The sequence below is a fragment of the Triturus cristatus genome, chromosome 1_1 (assembly GCF_964204655.1).
Source record: "Triturus cristatus chromosome 1_1, aTriCri1.1, whole genome shotgun sequence".
NCBI classification, from domain to species: Eukaryota; Metazoa; Chordata; class Amphibia; order Caudata; family Salamandridae; genus Triturus; species Triturus cristatus.
Window position 1 is genome coordinate 67,249,702 of NC_140579.1, and position 18,757 is coordinate 67,268,458.

Sequence of the window (18,757 nt, forward strand, 5' to 3'; positions counted from 1 at the left end):
CTCTAGCCCCCCTTCCCCCCAAAAGGCTGCTGCTGCTGACCCCCCCCTGCCTGTGAATCCACTTGGTGCCACTGCTGGCCCCCTGCTTGACGGGCCGCCCCCCAAAGCGATTAACCAAGGCGTGTCTGCCCCCGCATTTCGAGCAGTCATTCCTGAATCTACAAACGTCCCGTGTGCACATTCCCTTATTAAACTCCCAGCAGGCCCCTGCAGAGGCAGTCTGCCCCCTGCCTGAACCCTCTCCCCAGGTGGGCTGCCCCTGAGAAGGCCCATAAACGAGCGATAGCCCGCTGGCCATGAATACCTTCTTCCCCGCCCTGGCGGACCCCATCGTGTGTTGCCACAGGTCCGTATCCAACTCCCCCATTCTGCTTCTGTATCCCATGCCATATGAGCTCTAAACTCTGTGTCTTACTGAGCCCAAGCGTATCCTTCCCCTGTGATCTGAGCCTTCCTAATGACGTCCATATACTTAAAAAGGGGCACGCACCTCACCGGGTATTTTTCGTAATATACGCAGGCATATATTAGAAACGCTGCTGTCCAGTTTTCTATAGTGAGGGGCACCCTTGGCCGCTTTGCCAATTCGTATTCCACCTCCTTTGACCCTTCCTTAGCTCGCACCTCCCTGTGCAGCAGCTTGAGCATTTCCACATACTCTCCCTTCCATATACGCTCTTTAGTGGCCAACATCAGATGCGCGCCCAATGGCTTTGTCACTCCCATATAGGGCAGCTTCTTGATTTTCAAATCCTTGCTCTTCAATTTTACGTCCGACTCTCCTGTCCCTGCTGCCCCCGCGTCACCTGCCGTCTTTGCCTTGGCATCATCCCCTACACTTACCGCTGTCTTGTCCGCGTCCTCCGTGCCTACTCCCACATCTAACACACATTTACACCTGCTTAACCTCCCCCACGCTTCCCCCACCCCTTCCCCCTCCAGTTCCCACCGAAACCATCACAGGTTTCACCCTTTTGTCCTTCTCTTTACCTGGCTCCAATAAGGGTGCTGTCTCGCTGTAGCCCGCCTCGCCACTGGAGCGGTTGCTGCTGCCAACCCAGCTGTCCGACCCATAGGCTCAGTCTGGCGTCATGACATCTGCAAAGTACTAGAAACAACAAAATTCGGCCCCCCGCACTCCCTTCCTCGCTTTCCCTCCATTCACCCTCCTCCAGACTATCCTCCTCATAATGTAACTCTTCGGGCTCCAGCTGCCCCCAATTCCTGTCTACAGGGGGTGCCGACTGCCCTCTCTTCTGATCCCCGATATGAAAGCCATGCATAGTCCTGCGTCCTCGATGACCCGTTGAGGGCCATCGGGTGTTGGGGCCAGTGAGACCGTTCAGGGCCTACTTATGCCGGCCACAACGGGCTCCCCTACCGGTACAGGGCATTGCGCGCGGGGCTCCACCCTCCCGCACCTCGGCGCCTATGAGCCGCTCCCAGCTCTGCCAAGTCTGGCTCCCGCCGCTGTTCCACCGCCTGCAACAACAAGGAATAGTCTTGTGTGCTGGGCCTAAATTCTTTATCCCTCCCCACCCCTTGCCTCCTCCTACCTACTCCCAGAGTATTAGCCACCCAATGACGCCTTCCTCTGCTAAGGTCTATCGCAACCCCCCCCAAACCTATCAACCCCTCGTCACTCCATTCCAATCTTCCCAGACTCACACACAAGCCCGACCCAGCCCCCATCGAGCCGGAGCCCAGACCTCCCCCAAACCCACCCTCACACCTGACCCTTCGCCTGCCTGGTCCTTCCGCCTAGCTTCCAGACCCAGAGACCCCCAATGCGCCATTTAAGCATCAATCTGCTCCCTCCTTGACAAGCCCCGTTCCTCCTCATGCCTTGAGGTAAAGATATCCAGGCCCCCCAATCCCGACCCTCCCCCCCGACCCACGCTCCTCTGGGATACCCTCCTCCTCCTCATCCAGGGCCCAGCCTCCCTCCCCCTTTCCCTCCCACCGCACCCGAGAAAGCCCCCACCTCACCCCAACCTACCCTTCCCTCCAGCGCGTCCTGCCCCAACTCTGCAGGAGCCTGCATAGTGCCCAGCTGCAAACCCCCTTCCACATGCGGCCCACAAGGCCCCCTTGCTCCCCTCCACTCGGCAGGCTCTCAAAGAGAGGGGCAGCCCTGCCGGTGGGCCCCCGTGTACTCGTTCCCTCCCCGCTCTCCACAACTATACCCGTGCCTGGAGCCCCTTCCCCCTATGCGCAGTGCTGCTCCAGGGCCTGGCCGGTGAACCATGCAGCCCTCTTCTCCGGTGGGCCCCGCCTGCCTCCGGTCTCGCCAGGGCCTCCAAGGAGACGAGAGGCTCTGGTGCATCCCTCCCAAGCGGGGCCACTCTCCTGGTATAGGAGCTGCCCTGCACCTTCGCTGAACCGACCGGGGAGATGCGAGACGCGCTCTGCCGGCGAGCCCCGCCTGCAAACTCTCCCGCCGCAGCCTCGACACCTACTAGAGGCTGTGGCTCTGTGTCATCACCCCAGGCCGCCCGCACGCCACTCTTCCGGCCCGGGTCACTCACCTGCCAGCGCGTCGCCCTCTTGGCGGATGAGCAGGCCGCGATGACGGCAGCCACCCCGTCGGATGCGTGCCTCACCGTGCGTTCGCCTTGCCATGCACGTGGGTTCCGACGCCTCGGGCATAATTAAATAGAGCTGGCCGGCCTCACTGAGCAGCCGGACCACCTCCAACACTCTCCAGTCCTCGCCAGCCATAAAAGATCGTCAAATGCCCGGTAAATCCCGTGAACCAAACTGAGCTAACTGCTAACTCTAATCCCTCACAAAATTCTAACTACAGCTACACTCCCAGCCACCAGGTCACCAAACCTAAACTGGTGGCCCGGGAGAGGGAGGGCTAACCCCTTAAACCCTTTGGGATATAAATTAAATTGGGCTACATTTGGGCTATACTCAACGTAGCCCAACAAAATTGCAAAAAATGGCCGCTGCCGGCCGCCCCTCCCCCTCCCAAAGCTACCCTTGGGGAAGACCTTGCGGGCTCGGGTGCCCCCCAAACTCCTATTCTACGTGACGACAGGCACTCCCTCGAGTGCACAGTTATAGTTCCAGCGGCTGCTCTGCTTCCGTTTTGAAGTGCTATAGCGCCACCTGCTGATCATAGCAGCACACCTGTTTAAGTCAGTTCCAGTCTGCAACAATGTTGTCTGCTGATGGTGAACAGTGATCAGCGCACTCTGGGGTTGTAATATCTGCATTGATGCAGTGATTCGCACTCTGAAAATATAGTTAGCAAAATTATAATTTAGTCTATTTTTGTGACCATTTTCAGATTTACTGTGATTACATTTTTCAGTCACAATTTGTCCACTTTCAGCCAACAGTGTATGTTGTCTTGTTTTACATTGGGTATTCTTTCTGTTCTGATGGGAAGAGCATAGTCCTGCAGAATGCCAACATTCCCACACCTTTTCTTGCTGAGCCAGGAGTGCAAACATTTAAGTGGAAGCAATGGTATAATAACTTTGATAGTTACCTCATTGTGTTTGATGGTAAGAAATATAAAGCGGCAAGGAAACTAGCCTTATTGTACAATTGTTTAGGTGCTGAAGGTCAAATATTTTTTTATCATTTACCTATGGCCATTCAACCACCTGATGCAGAATGGGAAGTCTATACTGAATCTATAAACATGTTACACAACTATTTCAAGACAACACAAGTGTAATCGTGGAATGCCTTAGATTCTTCACTCGTAAACAGTCTCAACATGAATCAGTAGACAGTTTTTTGGTGGAACTAAGAGCCCTGGCGTCAACGTGTGAATTTGTTGGCCATTTAGATAGTTACTTTAGAGATCAGATTGTAGTTAATTGTCATGACAAAAAATTGTTGTGTTGTCGTAATCCTAATCTGCATGAGACCTAGAAATTGTTAGGGGAATTGAATGGTCACTGATGGCCTCTAAAGTACTAATTAGAGGAAAAGACCTGGTGAAGGTTGAATAAAGCGAATCCGGTCGTGGCAAAATCCAAATATTAGCTTAGCGAAAGAGAGTAGACCCTCAACAAACATTACTCCCAAATCATGTTTAGGTGTGGGTTGAAAAAAAAATTGGCATGTTTTAAAGGCTGCATTGCTTTAGGTAAAGCCTGTTTAAAGTGCAGGAAAGTGGGGTATTTCCAAGGATGTGCAAGAATGTTCATGGAGTCGGTGTATCGGGGATAAAGAGAACCTGGACGTTCATGACGAGGTATCCGAACACAGTGATAGTGGGGTAGTGTTATCCATTAAAATGATTGAGACTCCACAAGATTCCCCCAAGGGTGGTGATCCAGTGTGCTATAGGGGAGGTGAAAGTAGCATTCACTGTGGATTCGGGCTCACCTATAACGTTTGTCACTGAGAAGTTGTTTGAGAGAGTGGAGTGCAGTCCAATTGTTCCCTCTAGAACGCATTGATATGATGGGGTATTGGCATTTAAGGTTATCACATAGACAGTACCTATCAGGAGTCCATCCAGAATCCTCCCGCCCCCACCTTGTCCCCGGAAGTATAAATGAACCACATCGCATTGCACAGTCAATATTTCCGGTTCCTACGTCAGACCACAGCCACAATTTACATAATCAGGAGAAAAAGGTCTATGCATCATCTAATTAGCATCCCTGCCGAGATACTGATGTCAGTCATGTGACAACCTTCGCCACAGCCCATGAACCCCCTTGGACACATCACCTGATTGACACCTTCCCAGACTATGGAGCCCAGAGGAGAAAACAGCCTGACACGTGACTGACTCCTTCCCAGCCCATGAACCCCCTTGGAGACATCACCTGACTGACACTTTCCCAGCCCATGAAGCCCCGAGGACACAGCAGCCTGACAGGTGACTGACTCCATCCCAGCCTGTGAAGCCCCATAGAGACCGCATCCTGACACAGGACTGACTCCTTCCCAGCCCATGAAACCCCAAGGAGACAACAGCCTGACAGGTGACTGACACCTTCCCAGACCATGAAGCCCCGAGGAGACAGCAGCCTGACAGGTGACTGACTCCATCCCAGCCTGTGAAGCCCAATAGAGACCGAATCCTAACACAGGACTGAGTCCTTCCCAGCCCATGAAACCCCAAGGAGACAACAGCCTGACAGGTGACTGACACCTTCCCAGCCCATGAAGCCCCGAGGAGACAGCCTCCTGACAGGTGACTGACACCTTCCCTGCCCATGAAGCCCCGAGGAGACAGCAGCCTGACAGGTGACTGACTCCATCCCAGCCTGTGAAGCCCCATAGAGACCGCATCCTGACACGTGACTGACTCCTTCCCAGCCCATGAAACCCCAAGGAGACAACCGCCTGACACGTGACTGACACCTTCCCAGCCCATGAAGCCCCGAGGAGACAGCAGCCTGACAGGTGACTGACTCCATCCCAGCCTGTGAAGCCCCATAGAGACCGCATCCTGACACGTGACTGACTCCGTCCCAGCCCATGAAACCCCAAGGAGACAACCGCCTGACACGTGACTGACTCCTTCCCAGCCCATGAAGCCTCGAGTACACAGAAAGCCTGATCGCCGTGGCTCGTGTAACATCACGCACGGGGTCGGTTGTTCACAATAATAAATAAAGTGCGTGCAGGGGGGCGGCTCGTGCTAGGGGCGATGGAGGAGGGTGGGGTTTGTTTCTGGGCACAGAGAGCGCGAGCAGCCTGGGGCTTTGTTATAAGAGCCATACAAGAAGACCCCTTCAAATACATAAATACCCACCAGAAAAAAATAAAACTAATTGTACATTACAATAACAGCAGATAAAGAGGGAGAAATGTGGGGCGCACACTTGCATGAAATTCAAAAACACACACAAATCCACGCAGCGGTATTAACAAGCATTGGCATAGCCAATGGGTCTCGCCTTTGGGAACTTATAAGTGTTTAGCCATGCAACAGTTGCATAACTAAATACTTATAAGGTCCCAAAAGCGAGACCATTGGCTATGCCAATGCTTGTTTTTTTTAAATCAGTTTGTTGGCTTTTAGCAATACATGAGGAAAACAGCAGATTCACAAGGTAAGCCATACATGGCAGGGATCTTTACATAGAATAACCAATATTCATATATAGCAGTCATAAATGATAGCGGATTAAACATTTTCTGAGAGGTAGATTGCAGGGGGGCAGCTGTGCCAAGACTGACACAGGGGTCAGGGTAATTCTGGGGATTTCACGCAACTCAGCTGATGAAAAGTTAACTCTACATGTTTCTAATTCTGTCTCATTAACAGCGAAGGTAATTGTTTAACCAGCAAGCCGCCCCACCCTCTTTTTACGCGACTTACAGTCGTATTGACGTACAATCAATGTATTAACCTCCTTATCTTTCATGCTGTATTTTTTTATCCCTGGATTTGCTTCCTTACTGCCTGCCTACTATGTAATGCAATTTTCGTTCTTCTTTTTTCTGTACAGTATGTAAAGCGCTCTGATACCTACGGGTCAAGCTAGCGCTATATAAAACTTTTAAAATAAAAATAAATCATGGGGAGTGTTGTGGCATTGGTGTATGTGGCCCAGCCCCCAAGGGAGCCCCTTTGCTTTACTGACGCCGGCGCTGCAGTGTGTGCGCTCTCATATGCACCCTCAAGCATCATAGACTGGGAGCCTCGAGACCGGCTTCCAAGAAGTACAGACACTTTGATACATGCTTGTTAGTGTTACCCTCCAAAAAGTACCTTCATAACATGAATGGGCAGCGCAGTGCTATCGTGGTTGACTCGGTAGTACACTGGTGGGAGAGAGCCGTAAGTGCGAACGGCTCTGACTGTCCTGTGTCGGGTGCACCCTGCCCGTATAGCTTCTGGAAGTGCCCAGCCCTGCCAAGTACCACGCATCTGGCAGTAGACTAATGCATTTAAGTGTGGTGGTCCATGTCACCAAGCTGAAACAAGCATTTGCAATGCATCAGGTCTCGCATTGACGCAAGTTTGAGCTATTGGCATTGTAAATGACAATGCCTTTTGTTTATGTTTTGGTTTTCGAAACCTAAAACGCATTGTAATTTACAATGCCATTAGCTTAAACTTGTATAAATGCAAGACCTGTTGCATTGCAAATGCTTGTTTATTTTGAGAGGGAGAGTACCAGCACTTCTCAAGAGAAATGCTATACTTTTAATAGGAGAGTACCGGCACTTCTCCGAAATAAGCAGGTACTCTCCTATTAAAAGTATAGCATTTCTCTTGAGAAGTGCTGGTACTCTCCCTCTCAAAATAAACAAGCATTTGCAATGCAACAGGTCTTGCATTACTGGCTAAAAGGTATATATTTTCACACACAGGACTCTAATGGATATCATGTTACAATACCAAAACAAAAGAGCTATTCAGGTGCAGAAACTGAAATTGTGGAATAATGCACATTCAACATTCAAATGTATACAAAAACGTAAACTTTTCATAGCTGAGCAAGCTATTTGAGAATTCTCCTCTATGATGCCAGGCATTTCAGTAAGGCTTTGCACGTCAGAGACAGGCACATCTTGGTAGTGTTGAGCAAGAATATGACTGCAGCTGGTGTGTCGGGAGGGGCCCTTGAGATGGTGTTGCCAAGGGGGCCCCGGTAATTCAAATAAACTGACGCAGGTTATCAGTGCGGTGTGGCCTGCAAAGAAATACTCGGACGCAGTGACGCTGATTGACACGCCTCGCAGACAAGGTCATGATCCCCCTAGAGGCCACCACATCTGGCAGATCCCAATATTTGTTAACCACTCCTCTGGTGACCACGGGGTCTAACCATTATTGCAGACTGTGAAAGGGGTGTAGCCACGAGTCCCCCGTTCACACACATTAATTAACCCTTCCTGCGCTCCAGTTACGTCACTGGAGCGAAACTACATGCAGCTACTATGTTAAGGCAATTTTTCGAAAATCCACAACATTCGCATATGGTCTGACGCAGACACTGTTCAGGGACTCTGCCCGGTATAGGATCAGAACCAGGCGCTGCCAAGGATCTCTGCTCTAATAAGTACTGGGACTATTAGCAACCTCTTTCTGCAGGCATAGCCTGAATCAGAATTACAGACTGTATATAGCACTGGGCTACAGGTGCATTTTGGATTAGAACAGGGGACTGCCTGAAATCAGAGACGGTCTTTTTCTAAAGTAAATCAACATTTACAAAGCAAAAGGATTCGGTACCATTCTGTTTCTCATGCGGGAGGGGCCGCTACTTGGCCTTGCGCAACACATTCATGAATACAGCATAAACACGTTTAAAAAAAGATGATATAGCCTTATCGACTTGGGTTTTGAATGCCGCCTTGCTCTGCGATGTAACGGAGTGATTTTGCAGCAGAAGGCTTCCTAAATTAAACCTGAACTCTCCAAATACCTTCTTAATAACCGTTGCCCAAAACAAAGAAGCTCCGTGTATATTTTTGCCACACTTTCAGCGGGTTCGTATCCTCTGCATTGAGATCTGGTAATTTAGCCTGTTGCGCTGCAAATATAGAAATATCACCTCTCGCTGAGCAAAAGCCCAATATCTCATTAGAAAGGAAAATAGCAGAAAAGGGGAGTACAAACGCTGTCAGTTGCGACAAGGAGGGACCGGAAACCTCCGGAGGCTTGTATATTTTCTAGGAAAGATTATTCACTGCCAGGCTGTATAAATCATGACAGAGCTCGGAAGCGGTATTGGGCTGGAAAATGAACGAGAAATGAGACTGCCGAGTTTGGTTTTTACATGAAAGTCGAATGTGGTGGTGAGAGTTCGAACGACGTCAAGTTTTCGTAAAGCGCATGCCCCCAAAGTTTTGCTCCTAACCCCAATATAAAGGCAAGTTACAATAAAAAATGTATTTTTAAAAAAACAGTGCGTGTTTGAACACCGGCGTTACTGTTGCCAAATCTATGTAGCACTAATGAAATGACAAGTTAACCTGACAATTCAAACAACTTTCTTCACACTGATATTCGAAACCAGTGTTTAACTCGCTGGCATCTTACCACCTTTCCACAGACCAAGGTAGTAGTTGGTACCAATAACAAGCAGGAAGTGGGATAAGGGATGGGGTAGGGCACGTCGCGCCCTCTAAGGGGAGAGAGGCACGCAGGCTGACAAATGGTGAGCACTTTCGCGGCCGCTCTGATGTTCTCAGTGGCCGCACGGCTCACTGAGAACATCAAAGCAGCTGCGAAATGATCACGCAGGCTGCCAAATGGTGCGCGCGCCCGGCGCACATGCACTGTATTTGGAGGCCTGAAAAGCACTAGTTTGCACTTCCAAATCCCCCATTTACTAAAGCTCTCGCCAGAGCAGCGCTAAAGCGCTGGCTCAGGCGAGACCTAAAAATGAGAATTCCCGCATATTAGCTCCTCCTCAGCTGTGCCTGTCGAGCACAGCGGCCCGGAGAGTGATGGCTGGTTAATTATAATAAGCTGCTGGAGCGTCGAGGAGGGCAGGCAGTGTACGCGCTGCAGCTCGCCAGACTTTTGGGCTGGCTGAGCTCGCAGCAAAAAATAAGTGATATAAAACGCCACAATAACAAGGAGATAGATTAAAAAATAAACAAATGGGGGAATTTATTTCCCCATTAATGTGCATTGAAGAGGAGCAGTTCTGCGCACGCATGCGTACCTTATTGCAACAGTATACCAAACATTGAAACATGTTCCTCGTATACGAAATGTGCAAGTCATATTTTGCATAAAATATGTCTGCATATGACTTTCATGCTTTTATTGAAAGCTGAATCACCTCTCGGCAAACATGGCTTGTTTTATGTGAGATTACCGCCCTGGTTGTAGGCAAGGCTAGAGCACATGCAGAAACTGAGAAAAACATACCTAGACCTTCCGCCAAGGACACAATTTCAAAATAGAGGAGGTACTTGTGAGTCAAAAGCGGTCACTTCAGCGGCCCGCAGCGCATGGCACAGTTTATCTTGTTCAGCAAGTTACCAGCAGCAGGAGAGCAGGGAGGAAGCGGCATTGGTTCTCATCAAGCTGAGAAAACTGCGACAGTCTGTGTATGGAAACAAAATTTGCTCTGTTGCTTCAGTCAGTGCCCATCTTGTTTATATTTTGTGTAATATTCAAGTAACTGGCCGCCTCTAGTACAACCATTTCTTAATGCACAGGCCATTGAGAGAGGGCTGTGTGCAGGCGTTGTCCAACCAGAATTATTTGGGAATGTGAGCATAGGCAGGCAGCTCTAGCAAGAGTCACTGTGAAACAAAAGAAAGTTTGTTTGCACAAGGTATTTGTTTTGAAACGTATGTCATGCAACCAAAGAAAGTTTGTTTACACACAGCATTTGTTGAACAAGCAGGAAGTGGGATAAGGGAGGGGGGTAGGCGGAGAGAGGCACGCAGGCTGACAAATGGTGTGCACTTTCGCGGCCGCTTTGATGTTCTCAGTGGCCGCGCGGCTCACTGAGAACATCAAAGCGGCCGCAAAAGTGTTCACGCAGGCTGCCAAATGATGCGTGTGCCCGGCGCACATGCACTGTATTTGGAGGCCTGAAAAGCCACTAGTCTGCACTTCCAAATCCCGCTTACTAAAACTAAAGGGCTGGCTCAGGCGAGACCTAAAAAGCTTTTGTGAGACAGTCATAAAGACTCGATTTTGGCGACGCACAAGGTTCAGGGGTGGGCTGCTGGTGTGTTCGTGGTCACCTGGGGGCAGATACAGTCCCCAGCTCTGCCTGGAGTTAAGAGAAAGGCCCGTGTAGTCACCAAAGCACAACCCGCCTGCTTGTCTTCCCTCCCCCCATGCACCTCTGCATTTCCATCAGTCTCAGCCAAGCCCTCTTTAGTCACTCAGCAGTCAGTGCTGCCGAGTACAATAACCTGCATTTACAAACCAAGAATGGACTGCCCCTGAATACTGAGTCGTGTCCAGTGGTATCCACCTAGAAAGGATGAAAGGCTGGGAGAGCCCAATGTGGGGGTTCCTATGAATGATTTACTTGTTAAATGGGGGCTCGGCCCACCACAGAGTTACCCTTTCCATCCTATTCAGACCGCAGAGCCTCACTGCCCCCTCTCTATTCTCCCCCCCCCCCCCCACACACACTCCCCAGTGACCTTGGACCGTGCCGGTTGGTCAGCAGGACCGTGGACAGGAAATAACTGTATAGGTGTTACATTTAGAGTCGGACCTCCACCTATTTTGCCCCCTGCAGATCTCAGCTCATTCTCAATAAACAAACCAGAGTCTCTTGTGAGGGCTGGGACTGCCTGCCAGATATGGTTTCTATCACGCTGAGGGTCAGGCCCTGATAGGAACCCGTCTCGGCACCTGGTGTTTAGCACCGGTAGGACCCGGCAGACTTAAAGCCCTGCCCATCCTCATTCAGTTGTGAGCTCTCGCACCTGTGAGCTATAATAACCTGATACTTACAGCACTTACAGACAGAAACACTTCACCAAAGGGTGTTTTAAAAAGAAGCTGTGACGATGACTATACACTTAGGGGCAGATTTACAAACCCCGTGCGCCACTTGTGCGTCACTTTTCCCATGTTAAAAGTGACGCAAAAGTGGCGCAAGGGGCTTGTAAATCTGCCCCTTAATTACTACGATTAAAAGGGGTGCTGCTAGTGAAATGAGGATGACGTCAGTCGGGGTGGGGCTGCTGCAGCGACGGGCTGAGTATTAGTGATGTCTTTATTGTGGACGGGTGATCTCTGAGCTCTCATCTCGTCTCTCTCTTGCAGCTGCGGTGACCCTGGATCCGGACACTGCACATCCGGAGCTCGTCCTGTCCGAGGACGGAAGGAGCATGAGGGACGGAGACACAGACCAGGGTCGCCCCGACACGGACCAGAGATTCGATCCTGTCGTCGCTGTCCTGGGGAGGGAGAGGCTGAGCTCCGGGAGGCATTACTGGGAGGTGGAGGTGGGGGGCAAGACGAGCTGGAGCCTGGGGGTGTGTGACGAGGCTGCGAGCAGGAAGGGGGAGATCACACTAGCACCTGAGGATGGATTCTGGACAGTGTGGCTCAGAGATGGTAAATACAAAGCTGGCTCCTCCTTTCCCTCCCTTCTGACCCCCGTGTGCCCCCCAGGGCTGTGGGTCTCTTCCTGGACTATGAGACGCGCAGGCTCTCGGTGTACAATGTGACTGACCGGTCTCTGCTCTTCACCTTCTCCGGGGCCTCCTTCCCCCCCACCCTGCGGCCCTTCTTCAACCCAGGTCTCCAGGATGGAGGGAGGAATGTGGTGGCGCTGCGGGTCCTGCCGGTGACACAAGAGTGAGAGCAGCTCCGGGTGAAACTGTATCCAGAGCCCTCCCACATGAAGCCATTGTTTCTAAGCATTGTTCAGGATGGTAGGAATGCACATTGGAACAGCGGTGTCGTTTCTAGATCCGCTTCTGTTTGCGTTTCAATCCTCCGCTCTGTGAAGAGGAGCGAAGGGATTTGTTTCCGAAGCTGAAGGTGCTGCCCCTTGTACTTGAGTGCTGCTGAGCACTGGCACGCAAGTGCAGGGTAAGGCTTCCTGCTGCTCCTCCCCCCTCCCGGAGTACAGCTCCCTCCGTGGTCAGGGTCACGGCTGGGAGTGAGGGTGATGATGCCCCCCCGCCTCCCCACACACACACTTTTCAAGGTTCCCCCCACACACACTTTTCAGCCCCCCCCCCACACACACACACACTTTTAAGGGTCTTCTTCGGTGATGCCCACCCCCAGTGCTTTAAATGGAAAAAAATAAGTGCAGGTACTCACCAAATTGAAATGTTTTTCTAGGGGTGGGGTTTGGGGCGGGGCTATGGGGGCGGGTCTACTGACAATGCTAAGGGACCCGGCCAGAGACACACATTTAATTTGACTGAGATTCAATTGATTCGCAGATGTGCAGACTGATACTGAGATGCAAAACATACATTCACCTTAGCTACTCAATGCAAATTTGCTTCTAATCTAGCCTGAGAACAATTTGTTTACGCTTCACTAAATAGGCCAAGAATCTTCACAGCAGCTAAGTCTACTCACAAAACCCAGCAAAACGTGAGGAAAGCAGATTAAATCGGAGTAATTGTCCTATTACAGGGTCGCCCCTAAGGCTGCAGCGTTTCTGCCTTCTCAGAAGAAAAAGAGTGGGTGCCCAAAATAATATTGTTGTACAGCACTAGTTTTTCACCATCTCCGTGCAAGTCACAGGGGAATTTTGGGGACCAAAGAGATGCACCAGCTTGGCCAAAATATCAAGGAAGCTTCTTGTACTGAAAAAGTTCACAAAAACGAAGTACAGAATTTATGCCAATAAAATACTAGTTTAGAAAATCCAAAGGACTTTGGTTTAACATTCTAGGTTCTTTCCTAGATCAGGTGGCCCTGCGAGTTCAAGAGCTTTAAGGTACAGACCGCCAACTCGTGGTCTTCGAGAATTTAGGATATTCCATGGGCGGAGAAAAACAATTCACAAAGTGCTCTGAATTAGGGTTTGGTCATTATTGAGGTAAAGTGGTTCGTTTCTCCTAAACTAGAGCATTAGACCTTACCATCAATTGACCAACAAATAACAAAACATTTGCTTTAGGCAACACACAAATGAAGCAAACCTATTTGCTGGTTCACTCACAGAGAATTATTGCTGTACTTCTGAACACAACCTCTTTATCCACAAAGCAAACTTCACTCTCTATGAGAGTTTTAATTTCCGCTCGGAGTATTTCTTACTGAAAATGAAAAATGTTGCTTCTGGTTGTAATGCCCCCTGCACCCTTCACGTCCAATGGGCATGACAAAGGACAATGTTTCAAATGTGCCACGACTCTCGGGGGACTTGCATTTTGGGAATTTCTCGTCATAAGCTCTTAGTGGTTGATTCGATCTCGACGTGCTGGGCGAGCAGGAACTCCTGTTCACAGTCAGTGTAGTGAGCAGAAGGGGTGACCGAAATCTGCATCCTGGGCTGGGGGCCGCTCGCACATCAGTCCTGTCGATGACTTGTCTCCATCAGAGTTTAAGCACTATTCAATACATAATCAGATCAACTAGCAATTGTGCCTGCCAAAGGTTTTGCTTTTCCAACGTGAGTGAAATGTAGCATATACAAAAAAGAAACGCGACACAGCTGACGAGTTGCTCCGTTTTCCTGAAACACTCTGATGGAGTGCTAATCTCCCCTCCTGCTGGCATGGCAGAATACGGCAACGTTTGTTTGGAGTCCGATAAAGGGAGTCTGCGGACATTACTAAGCCTTCATTCCCATCGGCTACAGCGTCACTATCACCACCTTCCTCCTTTATCGGACTCCAAACAAATGCTGCCTATTCTGCCATGCCAGCAGGAGGGGAGATTAGCACTCCATCAGAGTGCTTCAGGAAAACAGAGCAACTCGTCAACTGCGTTGCGTTTCTTTTTTGTATATGTTCAATTTCCCTGAGCTTGGCTGGATGCCCCATGAGTACCGGTACTCTCTTTGTACAAGGAAAAGTTCCGGTACTCAAGGGCCGAAAATTTAGAAGTGCCGGTACTCCGTACCGGTGAGTACCGGCCAATTTAAAGCACTGCCCACCCCCCATATTCCTCTCTCCAGTATCGGGGAGCACTGAGAAATAAAATGTTGACCCGATCATGTGTCTTTTTGGAAATTGTCTCGATCCGGACCAGAACATCTCAGTCGAGTGGACTCTGTGGTGGGTTTGTTTCCTTTCTCACTTTTAATAAAGACCGACAGTCGCCGCACTGGTTTCCAAAAGCAGGACTTTACTGAACACTTTCTAGCATTGGGTGATGCGGGGTTTGTAAAGCTGCACTGGGGGCGTATGTATCAAAGTGCTGGGTTAGTGACACTCATAGAGGCAGGGGCATAACATAGGCCCCCCAGCCCCCGCGTTGCGGGGGGGCCCCCACGCTCCAGGGGCCCCCTCAGCACGGAGCCAGCAAGCACTAAACATCCATGACCGTCTGGGATTTTTTGATAGGGAATTCATTATGAGTTAGTAAGGTTACGTTACAATACGCATAACAGGTGACGGTTTGATGAGAGCGATATTGTGTGTCACACGTGCACCATTTGAATCAGTAGGTATGAAGTGTGCATGGGGCCTGCCTGGTGCAGGGAAGGTAATTGCCCCCTCTGGCCGCTTTTTGAGTTAAAACATACAACAATAACCAGGGTTCAGCGGGCCCCTCAGGCCACCGGCGCGGTGCCACTGCACCTGCTGCACCAAATGAAGCAAAGCCACAGAGCCGGCAGATTACTCCCCAGATGATATTCGGGGGGTAAGCTCCGATTTAAGGCGACAAGCATTTCAAGTGGAACAGATCAGTCCACCAATCGCACACTGACCATTCAATGACAAGAATGACGCAACATTTATCACTCTAGGCAAAGTATGACATCAACTTGTGCCACCCATTGTCGCCAGATGTGGAGTCAAATCAATCTAACACTGTTTTGCCCTCATTAGAGCTCATCCAAGTTATGTGGCTTTAGTGCAAGAACGAGCGGGACAGTTATTTTCGATGTCATTAAAGCGCCGAGAAGCTTAGAGTGACGCATATATTATGCGAAACACAATGAGCAGGAACTCTGGGTCCGTTCCTGTTTTAGGCTCAGTGCGCTGGAAGTGACGCCCGTTAATCCACTAATTGCAACATATTTGAGCCGATGAGATGACCCTGTTCGAGCAAAGTGCTCAAGCACGTGATCAGCAAAATGCATTCTGGGCCTGGCCTTAGAGCAACAGAAGGATCCCACATGTACTGTTGAGGGACGAGGCTATTGAATGGGTTTAGCTGCAAGCCTCGCTGTAGAAGCGAGTAGAAGGCAACTTTGAAATGCTTTAAATACAGATTGGCTGCGGTCTGTATCTCTGCTTACAGCCCCCAGCGGTCTAAACAATATGAATATTCGTTTTCAGCCTTTGGCTCTTCCAAGCTAACTAAAGGGCAAACGACTCAGGAGCCTTCGATGGCTGCAGAATTGTTCTTCGTTGGCCTCACAGGGCGAGACGGGGGATGGGCTGGATTCTGAGTCAGTTTCTCCCTTCCAGTCCTATTTTCAAAAACAACGATTCTCGTTCTGTATCGACTATGTCAGTGACGACCAACGCACTCCTGTTCTATGGACATCTCTCTCTGTTATTGGATGTGTGTCATCACTATCCATTGAAATACCATGGCCCTTATTTATGAGGCCTTGCGACAGTTTTATGCTGCTGTTGAGTCACTTTTTGTGACGCATCGGTGGAATAAAACATGCCCCCTGTTGCGCCCTATTTACAAAGTGACACATCTAAGCAGATGCGTCACTTTGTATAACCCTGCGCCACATTATACCTGCGTCAGGTATAATGTATGCTGGGGGGAGTCCCCACACACAGGAGCGTAGCACAGGCCCCTGCAGCCCCCACATTGCAGGGGGGGGCCACGCTCCTGGGGCCCCCTCAGCGCGGAGCCAGCAAGCACTAGACATCCGTGACCATCTGGGATTTTTTGATAGGGAATTCATTATTAGGTAGTAAGGTTACGTTACAATACGCATAAGCTCTTAGCTCGCTCTAGATTAAGACTTCATCATAAATTAAATGGTTAATCAATTGATGGTAATGGTGGGCCGTGCGCAGCGTGCAGATGTCTCCGCGTCTGCGAGGTATTACTCTTCTCCATTAGGGTGGGGCTGGTGACCAATTGTCATACGCATCGCGGCTCGCGCAATTAAAAGTGCGCGTGACTGGTGGTGAGGCGAGTAGGCATCCCAGAGGCACCGTGCGGCCATAATTTCATTATTTCTAGCCCCTGGGCCCTGGCTAGCCTTGCCCTGTCTTCTGCCGCATGCCGCCCGCAGGTGAGTCTGTCCATCCAGTCGGGGTGGACCGTGGAATGGGATGCATGCAACAAGGGGCGGCCAAGCCGGGATTAAAAGCAAAAAGGTATAGGCCCGGTGCCTGGTTCTGCGCAGCGGTGCGGAGACCGTGAAGATTGCTCCAGTTTTTGAGAGCGGAAGTCAGGTCCCACAGTGCAGTTGGTGCAATTTTAAGCCGATAAGCCTATTAATAGCTGTGTGTTTGTGTATCCCTGCTCCTGTGTGAGCTCCAGAGTGAGATGATACACCCCCGGTTTGCTGCTTCCTCATTCTCTAGCAACAGTCCTGGCCCGATGCTCGAGAAATCCTGCCGGAGGCCATTTCATGCGAGAGAATTAACCTATCGACTGCCTAAAATCTTTGCCTTGCCCCCTTTGATATGTGTCTCCATTTTGTATCACTCTTGACACGGAGTGGCGCGTATGCACCTGCACATAACATTAATTCAACAAGTGCTGGATAACAAGCATCGCCCGTAGTGAGCAAGTACCACTGACACTGACCAGTAACATAACCCTCTGGTAAACCTCCAACGAGAGATTCTTCTCCTGGATCAGGGCAGGAGCAGAAGTTACATAAATATTCACTGGCCGCACCCATTGGTACCTTAAAAAATTGCCTACGTGGTTCTTCTGCCTGTGTCACGCATCCGGGATGAAGTTCCTCTTTTATCGAGTTTTAGATTATGTTCTTCACATTTGTGTTGCGCCAACCATAACTTCCGTGGCATTGGAAGTGTATTCGCAAGCTGGCCTTCCATTGCTGCTGGCTGGAAAGGCCATCAATTGATTGTGTGCTGGTTGTTGGATTTTGGTTGTGTGCGGTAAATAGAGTGTGTTCAAAGTTTGATTTAGTGGTTTGTGTACATTAGCCAGGGCCACTGAAATCATGCAATTTTGTGGCTGCAGCCATATTCGCATAGTTTACGATTTGCCTCATATAATCCATAATCTTCAGATTTTCATAAAAGAAATTGTTTCTAGTTCAAACGGATCAAAAGTTACTAAAAGCGTGGTGGCATGGTCACGAGTATTAGAAGACCATTCCCAAAGGTTTACTGATCGTCTTGCAGTTGCTTATTTCATTATTAAGTTGTTAAACTGGGACTAATGAGGTGACATTTTTGGCCAGACAGGATTGCCACGAGTAAAAGTTACAAAATAATTAAAGCAATACTATAAAAAAATGTGTTGTGTTATGCTGCGAAATTTTCATTTTCTTGCCACATAATTTAGTGAACCCTGGCGCATAATTTGTTGCTCCCCTGCCGCATAATTCCGGTAACCCCGACTTTAATCTGAAGGTGAATTGAATTCCATTTTAGGAGATCTTGATACATTTTAGCAGAAATTTGGGACTACAAGAAACTGTAAAAGGCAGGAGCGTAACGCAGACGCCTACGGCTCCTGTGGCACAGGGGTCCCCCAACACTTCAGGGGCCAATGACTATCCATGAAATATGGGAGAATTGGTTACCCCTCATCCCATTTTGCAGGGGGCACAATCATTTTGCGTTTTGCCACTGATCAGAACAAGGGGCGTTAAACAGACCCCTGCAGCTCCTGTGGCTCGGGAAGGGGGGGGGCAACCCTTTAGTGTCCCCAAACCCTTCAGAGAGGGCCCATTGCGCAAAGCCAATGAATATTTGTAAAATATGAATGACTCGGGCCCCTCTTCACATTCTGCAGGGGCGGCCCATCATTTTTTGCTGCGTCACTGATAACAGCACCTCTCTGGTCAATCACATACAACACCAAAATGCTTCCAAGCAGGTCACCTTGTAACTTAACACTCTTACAATCAAGCACTCCCGCCTCGTGTAGCAGTCCACCATCCATTAATGCACTTTGTTGTCTCATCAAGGGTATGATGCTCTATGCAAACCCAATTGAGTAAAAGCCTAAACATACAGCAATAGAAGCCTAAAGTTCATTCATGCTGAGTAGCTGGAGTTCCAGGAAGCA

At 49.7% G+C, this 18,757-nt stretch overlaps 1 pseudogene across 1 annotated transcript in view; it reads left to right on the forward strand.

Moving 5' to 3' along the window:
- The window catches only part of LOC146869429 (E3 ubiquitin-protein ligase TRIM39-like), a 175,209-nt pseudogene extending 162,846 nt beyond the window's left edge, over window positions 1–12,363 (forward strand). Inside the window, exon 8 of the transcript XR_014959685.1 lies at window positions 11,693–12,363. The product of XR_014959685.1 is annotated as an E3 ubiquitin-protein ligase TRIM39-like (transcript). The remainder of the gene's footprint in view (window positions 1–11,692) is intronic.
- The last annotated feature ends 6,394 nt before the right edge of the window (window positions 12,364–18,757 follow it).